Genomic DNA, 8,470 nt, shown 5'->3' with positions numbered 1-8,470 from the left:
CAATCTTGTTTGTTACTTTGCTGTTTCAGGAAGCTGTCAAGGGGAAGCTGGAATTGTTATTGTGACTGCATGGTCACACTCAGCGTTGAGCTATAATCAGAAAAGATCCACAGATATCTGTAAGTTAACAGCTGCTGCTGCAAGTTTATCAATATTTGCTTTAAATTATGTTGAGTTTATGCGTTCGTGGCAATTCCTGGAATCTAGTCAGGGCTTAAAAGTGGCTTCTCACTTCAGGTTTTGCACAGAAAATAGTCATTTTCGTTTAGTGCTTAAAAGATTTCGGTAATCTGTGTTTATTTTATAGAGAGTTCATTAATAGGTTAAAAAAACAACATTGAATTTTTTTTTTAGAGGATTTCAGAACAATTCGATTTAAGAAAAACGTTTTGATTTGGGATATTCGCCCAGAAAATGTTTTATTATTGTTGTTGTTTGTAGTAAATTATTTTTAATGAAGTAGGTAAAGTAGGCACTAAGAAGAAGAATAAATATCGATGTCAAATACCTTGCTTTTAAAGTAAAATATGCCTATTTTGAAACAGGAATTTTAGAAAACACAAGAAAATATAAAATACGGGGAGATTCACAGACTTTATGGTGTGCTTAGGATCATTTGGAGTAGCCCAAGTTTCTTTGAGCTGAAGGTCAGCTCATGTCCAGACATTGTTGTCCATAATATTCTTGTAAAGAACAGAATGTATGAGTCATCAACTAGGCATGTCACTCAGGCCCTAAAGTAACCTCCAACACACTTAACACCTCCATGTTTTACAGTCAGAATGATGTTCTTTTTCTGAAATGTTGTTAGTTGTACCCCAAATGTACTGCGACACGCATCTTCCATAAAATCTGCACCCCTCTCTCACATCAATGGACAAAAAATGTATTTTAGTCTCCTGTGGATCACAGCTGACACTGTGGTTTTCTGGCACGCACGGGGCTTGTCAATTATTGTTTCTCATTTGTTCTTTAATGTGTTTACAAAAGAACAGTATTAACAATTTTTTTTTAGATCTATTAGTATATTTAATGCTGTTGAACAGTTTTTTGAAGAGATTTTTGGTTTCCAACAGTCAACAGGCCTAACTTAAGTCCTCAAAAACTTATTTAATCATATTCAATTTATGTTTTACACAAGTGACAGTCAATTTTTGTATTTACACCCTGTTTGATAGGAAATTTAGCTTGAGGACCTGAAACATTTAAGTATAACAAGCAAAAAAACAGAAGAAATCTCTAAGGAGACAACTACTGAGCAACTGAACTGATAATGAGGTATGCAGATACATAAACATCAAAACTTCATTCATCAACCTCTTGGTGAAATATATTAGAACACTTCTAATATTCCACTTGTGTTTTTGGTTTTCTTAGACAGATTCCAAGGACATAGTTTTGGAGAGGAGGGCCTCAGGTTTTGGAACTTCAGGGTCTCATCTTTGATTTTGGCAGATGATGCGGTTCTCTTGGCATGTTTAGATCGTGACCGTCTTTACTGTTCTCTGGAGTAGTTTGCAGCCGAGTGCAAGGTGCCTGAGATGAGGGTATCTTGGTGTCTTATCCTTGAGTGATGGTAGAATGGAGAAGGAAATAAGAAAATGGGAAGACAGACTGAGACCTCGTCTGCGGTAAGGTGGGTGCTGTTCCAGTCTGCTGAGCCACATGCAAAGCTCCCAACTTACTGGTTCATCTCTGTCCTTGACCTCACAGATGGTAAAATGGATCTTGAGAAAGAGAACAAAGTCCTGGATACAAGCAGCTGAAATAAGCTTTCTCTGTCAGGTGGCTGGGCTCACCCTTAGAGATGGGGTGAGCAGCTCCGTGTTCTGGGGGAGAGCTGGGAATAGAGCTGCTGTTCTTTTGCATCAAAAGGAGTCAGCAGAGGTTGTTCGGGCATCCAGTCAAGATGTCTCTTGGGTGCTTCACTTTGGAGGTTTTTTTCTGGCACCTGAGCTAATAATTGGCAGACGCAGAACTCACTGCAGAGACTATGTATCTCTTCTGGCCTGGACATGCTCAGCCTGAGATGGAGAGTATTTAACTGCATGTTGGACCTGCTACCATCATGATCTGATCAAGAGTGAGCTAAAGATAATGGCTTAATGGATTGAGATTCAATTAAGGTTTTGCTTAGTGTAAGACAATGAACAGATCTTGGATCTATTTCTACAATAGTATCAAACAAGAAAAAGCCACAAAGATTATTATGCATAAAATTACTTTTATTTATTCTTAGACCTCCAAAATATGCTATTTAGGACAACCACAGTGGAATTTGAACATTACATATTCCACTAACATTTCTTTTGGAGTCGAGACTGATCAGTGACATCCTTAAGACAGCTGTAAAAAGCTCTGGGTAGCAGATAGGCCAGAGGCCATGTAGGATCGCAGGATGCTGTGATTCTCCCAAGGAAGCAATCGCCCAACTGCTCACTTTACAAACGCTCTCAGCAGAGACAGTCCTGCTGTTTTGACAGCACTGTTGAGACTTATGCATGTTGACAGGAGGCCAAGGGAATATATCATGACTGACAACGCCGGGCATTGTGGAGAGACTATACGAGCCAAATAAGATGCTCTAACTGACCTGTATTTTTGAAAAGGAGATTTGGCTTCAGCAGAACAATAAGGGCAGGGATTTCTGCTAATCTGCACAGTATTGAGACTGATTAACAAATCTCTGCTGGACTTTTACTGTGCAGACATATTTTTGGTGTCTCCACAACAGGCTTGAGTAATCGTACAAAAATAACACACCTTTTCAAATCAGGATCTAGCGGGGAGGTGTGTTTTCTACTCTTATTATGTCAGCTGCTGTATCTGATTGAGCTAAATAATAGCAGCAGTCATAACATGTCAGACCTTTTCCTGGTCTGACTGTTTTGCTTTCTGCAATGTTGCTCTGCCATCGGTGTGGGATTGCTGTAAGGAGTGCTAACTTTTTGCGTCCAGAGGATGCCAGATTATTATCGGCATGCACCAAATTTGTTTTGTTAGCACTGAAAGAAAAGCAATAGTCTAACAGGGCATGCACAATAAGCACAGGGCAGGTTGTGTTTGCGGTTAATTTTATCAAACGATTCCCCCCCCCCTTTTTTTTTTTCATTTATTCTGTGTCCCATAGTTTGAATTGCTTCAGTCTGGTTTTCTCAGATGTTTTTGTTTGAGTCATATGACATATTCAAACACATCCAGAAACAATCAAAATACAAAACATGTTCTTTTGTAGAATTGAAAAAAAAAAAACTGCAGTCTAAAAATTGTGGGTGAGCTAAGATGTCTTTCACTAGTCAGTATTAAAAAATAGCAGCTAGTGTTGAGCTCGGGGCCGTGGATAACCCAAACTCCTTTGTAAATCTGATACAAGCACAGATAAGATCTCTGAATTCTTTCAACACAGAGCCGGCACCACACAATCTCTTGTGGTCAATACAATAAGGCTTAGTGACTGACTTTCCACTGAATGTAATTGGCTGGGGACTGTGTCAGCCCGCACTTCCTTTCACTTCGCAGCAGTTGTATTCATATCACTTGGCTATTATTTGCTCTGACTGACCCTTTGATTGTAGGTATAAACTCTGAGCTCCTCAAATAGCAACCTCGCTCAGCTGTTTCACGGCTGCGTTGCCGTTAGCAACAATACAAAGAGCAATATGGAGATCAGTCTTTTCAATTAAACCTTTGATAGAAGGCAGGATCCGGAGGGACGGGGATTTTGTACAGACACCGTCCTGGGACTTTTACATCTGTTACTCCCCATCCAGCCAGGTGTCTGTGTTTAAATCTTCAGGATTAACTGTGATTGCATTGATAGTTGAAACAACTTCCCCTCATCCCCTCTGTCTCCTCCACACACACACCCCTTGTTGCCAAAGCTCCTCCTTTTTATGTCTCACATTAAGATCAAATCAAGCCATGCGCAACAGGACTCGCTCCCCACCCTCCCCTGCCTTCTGCTGTCCAGAGAAAGACATCAGAGGTGGGATTCGTCCCCACTCTGGTGTGGCTGCTTCTCCAGACTCCCTTCCATCTGTGATCCTCAGGGAGAAGAAGAATATCTGACAAGGGGCTCATAAGCCTCTTAGCCCCCCTGTTGCCCAGTTCTCTCTCAGCCTATGTTTTCCTAATTTGGTTGTGTAAGAAGTCCGCTGCAAGGCCCTTGTGTGCTGTTTGGATTGAAATTCGCATTGTGGTCCTAATAGACTGGTCATGTATATCAATTAACACTACTCACTCATGGCAGGGTCAAACCTCTCGAGACCAGTAGAGGTAAATCCTTTCTGACTATTTCCTTATGGCATCAATGATGTGCGTTTAATTAGGTATCACTTTTGGTGGGTTACTGACTATGTTTCATTGTAAGTTCCTGCAGTAGTTGTTGTTTTTAGCTTTACAAAGAATTGCACTGGAAAACACAGTTGGGTCCAATCAGTTGGCCTGTAAATTTTCCATTCATCATCTCTGGTGTCTGATTGGCTAATCCGTTAGTGAAAATTCAGGTTTTGTTGCCCGTTAATTAATTTAATCAAAGCTAATAACTTCCTATTGTTTTCATTTATTTCAATCATCCCGTTTAAATGGCAAGTTTTTGTGATATGAAAACTTAGATAAAAAATATTTAAAAACATTTTCAACATCTAATGCAGTGGTTCCCAAACTTTTTCTTCTGCGCCCCCCCAGTGGTTTCCAAATATTTTCTGCGCCCCCCTATGGATCACAAATGGCTGTCTGGTTGAAGACGCGTGTGACGCGGGGGAGGGGGGTCGACTTTTTTGGGGGCAAAATGAATGTACGTAGCTGAAAATAGACACTAACATCGGTGGCCTACAAGCTACTTGTTAAGCTTAAGTTTCAGTATTGATATTAGCTAGTCATCTTTTAGTTAACATTACCTGCATCCAACAGCTTTACTCAACTCAGTCAGTTAGTTTGGAGGGAAAAACTGTGAAAAGTTCTTTGCGTTTTGCTGGTTTGCTGCCGTGATCCTAACACAAACCTACGTAGCTCCGCACAGCAGCAGCAGGTCTCCTTCACAGGTGTAAACCCAGTGCGAGCGTCGTAGCGCTCATGTTGCGTTTAAAGGCGGCTCGGAAAAACAGGTTATCACATGTTAACAATGGATTAAACAGTTTTAACTGCTGATAAAAGTGACAGAGGACACAGATATGGGAAGTGTGGAAACCCCTACTGTATCAAATTGACATAGGAATAACAGAGAGTTGGCCATTCTAAGGTAAAAACCCAGCGCAGACAGTGTTCATGTTTTTTTGTTGTTTTTTTTTTATCCAGACGGCTTCCCGCGCCCCCCCCCTGCAATGACACGGCGCCCCCCCTAGGGGGCGCGCCCCACAGTTTGGGAACCTCTGATCTAATGTGACATTTATCTTGTACAATTCAGCCTAAAAAATACATATCTGTTTGGGACATCAACAAAAGAAAAGTAAACCACCAAAAAAAGTACAGTAACATGATTGCACAACCACAGATTAGTACTTTTTTGGAACAACTTCTGATTCAATTTCAGCATCCAGTCTTTTTGAGTTCCCTCCTCCCATCAGTTATATTAAATCTGATCAACCTCAGACAAAGTTCAGGACACCTATCTCCACCATTCATTATGCAAGAAAACGAGTAAATCTTAGACAGGTTTCCAGTCTAGAATTATTTCATTTGACCATCATTATTTCTCATCTGATTTTATTCCACTGGATGTAAAACTATTGACTCTATCAAGTGAACCACAGTGCATGTTTTGCTTGTGTTTTATCTAACCAGTTAATGCTGGTTAGATAAAATCTCAACAGGCATTTCAAACCTTAAAGAAAACCAGCAATTGATCAATGAGTGAAATTGTTAAGACTTACTTATGTGGATTTAACATTCACCAATCCAAGTCATAATATGAAGCCTTTTCCTTATAAATATCATAAAACTGGACTCAAATACATTGATATCAAACATTTCCAGTTAACTCACAATTTAAGTTTAGTGGCAGCAACTCCCAAACTGCTCAATTTTTTCACCTTCCTGTATTTCTACATACAGGTATCTCTTTGTTCACCTTAACACAGATGACAGAAAAACTCCAATTATTTTCTATCCTCAAATGTTTTTAACCACTCTTAATGGAGTAAATTATTTACCAGCATTTTTGCAAAGTGGGCATATAACATTGGGCATTGAAAACATTCTGATGATTTTGATTGCTTGAATGAATGAATGAATTTGGGTTCCCTCAATAAGAGGATCACAAAGTCAAACACACAATGATATAATTCCATCTGCAACTATTCATTTGAAATAGCCCTCTCATCCTGACTGCAGCGCTGTGAGGCGACAGCGGGAGGCCAGCGGTCACAGATGGTTCTGCAGGGACGGCTCCTTTGACTTTCTTCTCCTGTTGTTGTTTTCTCATGAACATGTTTGCCCTGTAATCTAGGATTAGCAGAGAGATTTTGTGTTAGTTTACAGCTGTAATACAACATGCGACTAATACCCTTTGCCCATCCAACACCACACACACACACACACACACACACAAATATGCAAGGGGTATTCGAGCTGAAAGATAGCATTGGTTGCTTGATTCTTTGCCTGAGGGAAATTAGATCTAATAGATATTTAATTAGAAGTCTCTGTGTATGTCCACCTCACTCTCAGTCCCAAGAGTAACTTCAGCTCATATGTTACTCTTTCTATGTAACATGCAGGTGATGCTTTTGTCCGTGCATATGAACACACACACACATACACAAACACACACTATCAGTGACAGAGGGGGACTCAGAAAACCAGGCGGCTGCATATGGACTCTTGATATCAGTCAGTGGCTGTGTGATCTGGTTATGCAAAGTCTCCTAATCCCTACCTATGATGAATGCATGCTGGAATGGAGGGGAGGGGGCGTGATGAAATAGAGATATGAGGGCAGCTGTATGGGAGGCTGTCCACTGTGCTCTGTGAATGAGTGCTAACAAAGATTCCTGATCCCTGGTCTAGCAGAAGGAGGTGAACACTGGAGATCATGTCTAAGAGTGCATTACAGTACCACAGAGATGGAAATTCAGGTGAAGCAAGCTGAGAGTAAGAGGAAGAGGCATGAACATGCTGCCTTATAGCGCAGAACAGAGATTCACATTAACCTTCAGTCCACTTTCTTGCCAACAGAGGAATTAGAGGGCCAGAGGTGTTGTTGTACCAGCTGGGGAAGTACTGAGTTTGCAGAAGATATAGGAGTATGCTGGAACCTCAAAGGGGCCTTTCTTTTGGGTTCCATGCAGGGTATCTATATATCCTCCTTCACCTGCTTGAGCCCTGCTATTCACAGTGTTTTCTGGAAAGCGCAGGGTTGTCAGGGGTGACAGTGGAACAGAGGGAAGAAGTTGTGGGGAAGTGAGAGGAGGATGGAGTCTATCTTTTTGGGATCAAAAAGGATGGCGAATAGGCCAAAGAGACACATGAAAGAAAAGATGGAGAGTTTAATAGTTGAAATGCGGTTGGAATGAATGAGAGGGACCTGTGCGTATAACACAGAGAGAGAAGAGTGGCGGGGGTAATGGGATTAGGGGTAACACCTTTGGCAGGACTCACAGAGCCACCTGACACCCGGTCTGTTGGGAACCTGGGGAGAAACAGGGGGTGGAGGTGGTGGGGTAAGGGAAAAATTGGGGGTCCTAATCCTTGTCCATCTTTGGGAAGTCATTCCCAGAGCTCTGAGGATTTGGAACTTTGGTTTCCGCTCTGCTTGCTTTGGTTAATAATACCCTGGGAGGGAGAGGAGACATGGCGAGAGAAAGAAGGAAAGAGACAGAAGGAATAGAAGAGATGAAGAAAAAGATTTATTTACCCTGTGGAGGGCTAGCAGGACAGCAGCCTGAGAAAAAAGAAAGTGACTGAAGCAAGCGCTAACATCTAAGCCCAGCCATATACAGTTCCTGTTTGTGTATGTGCAGGTGTGCGAGAGCTTTTCTACATATAGAGCCTGCTGGACAGTGTGTAAATACTGGCTTGCTTTCTTCAGTTCATCCCGCGGGTTGAGTAAAAGTCAATAACCCAAAAGTGGTTGTGATGTTTGCTCAGAAGACCTATTCCTTGTGTGTTTAAATGACAGTGTTTGCAGGGCTGCTGTAAGTGTGCCCGGGTGTTTTTGTGTTTCTATGGTGCCGACAGGAGCTGATAACAGCTCTAATGATCATGGCAGCACAGTCAGGGACGTGGTTGTAGACGGGGCAAGGCTGCCTGGCTGGACGTGTCACAGTTTCTGTGTTTGTCCATCACCTGAGCTCAAGGTGTTGATAGGTCCATCGTCCACAGGGTCAGAGTGCGGGACAGTTTTCTGGTGTGAACTGGCCACTCAGCCCCTGAGAATGAAACACTAAAGAATGTGCCATCTTAGCGGTAGGCCAACTGTGACAACCTTGTCCACACCTCCAGAAATGAAACTCCTCACAGCTTTAGTTTTTTT

General features: G+C 41.7%; 1 protein-coding gene across 5 annotated transcripts in view; it reads left to right on the top strand.

The window, feature by feature from the left end:
* The first annotated feature begins 10 nt into the window (after positions 1 to 10).
* Positions 11 to 8,470, top strand: part of immp1l (inner mitochondrial membrane peptidase subunit 1) — a 19,304-nt gene continuing 10,844 nt past the window's right edge. For 2 of the 5 annotated variants that reach the window (XM_015060151.1, XM_015060156.1), the window contains exon 1: positions 11 to 119. The gene's annotated coding sequence lies outside the window, so the exon portion shown is untranslated. Of the gene's footprint in view, positions 120 to 1,178; positions 1,279 to 1,345; positions 1,637 to 8,470 lie in introns of those variants that run through there. The other 3 variants (XM_015060152.1, XM_015060153.1, XM_015060154.1) reach the window with 3 other exon arrangements.

Source organism: Poecilia latipinna, unplaced genomic scaffold (genome assembly GCF_001443285.1).
Source record: "Poecilia latipinna isolate Pla-1442-1.1 unplaced genomic scaffold, P_latipinna-1.0 Scaffold1690, whole genome shotgun sequence".
Lineage (NCBI taxonomy): Eukaryota > Metazoa > Chordata > Actinopteri > Cyprinodontiformes > Poeciliidae > Poecilia > Poecilia latipinna.
The sequence above is the reverse complement of the archived record's forward strand: the minus strand, read 5'-3'. Positions and strand labels throughout refer to the sequence as shown.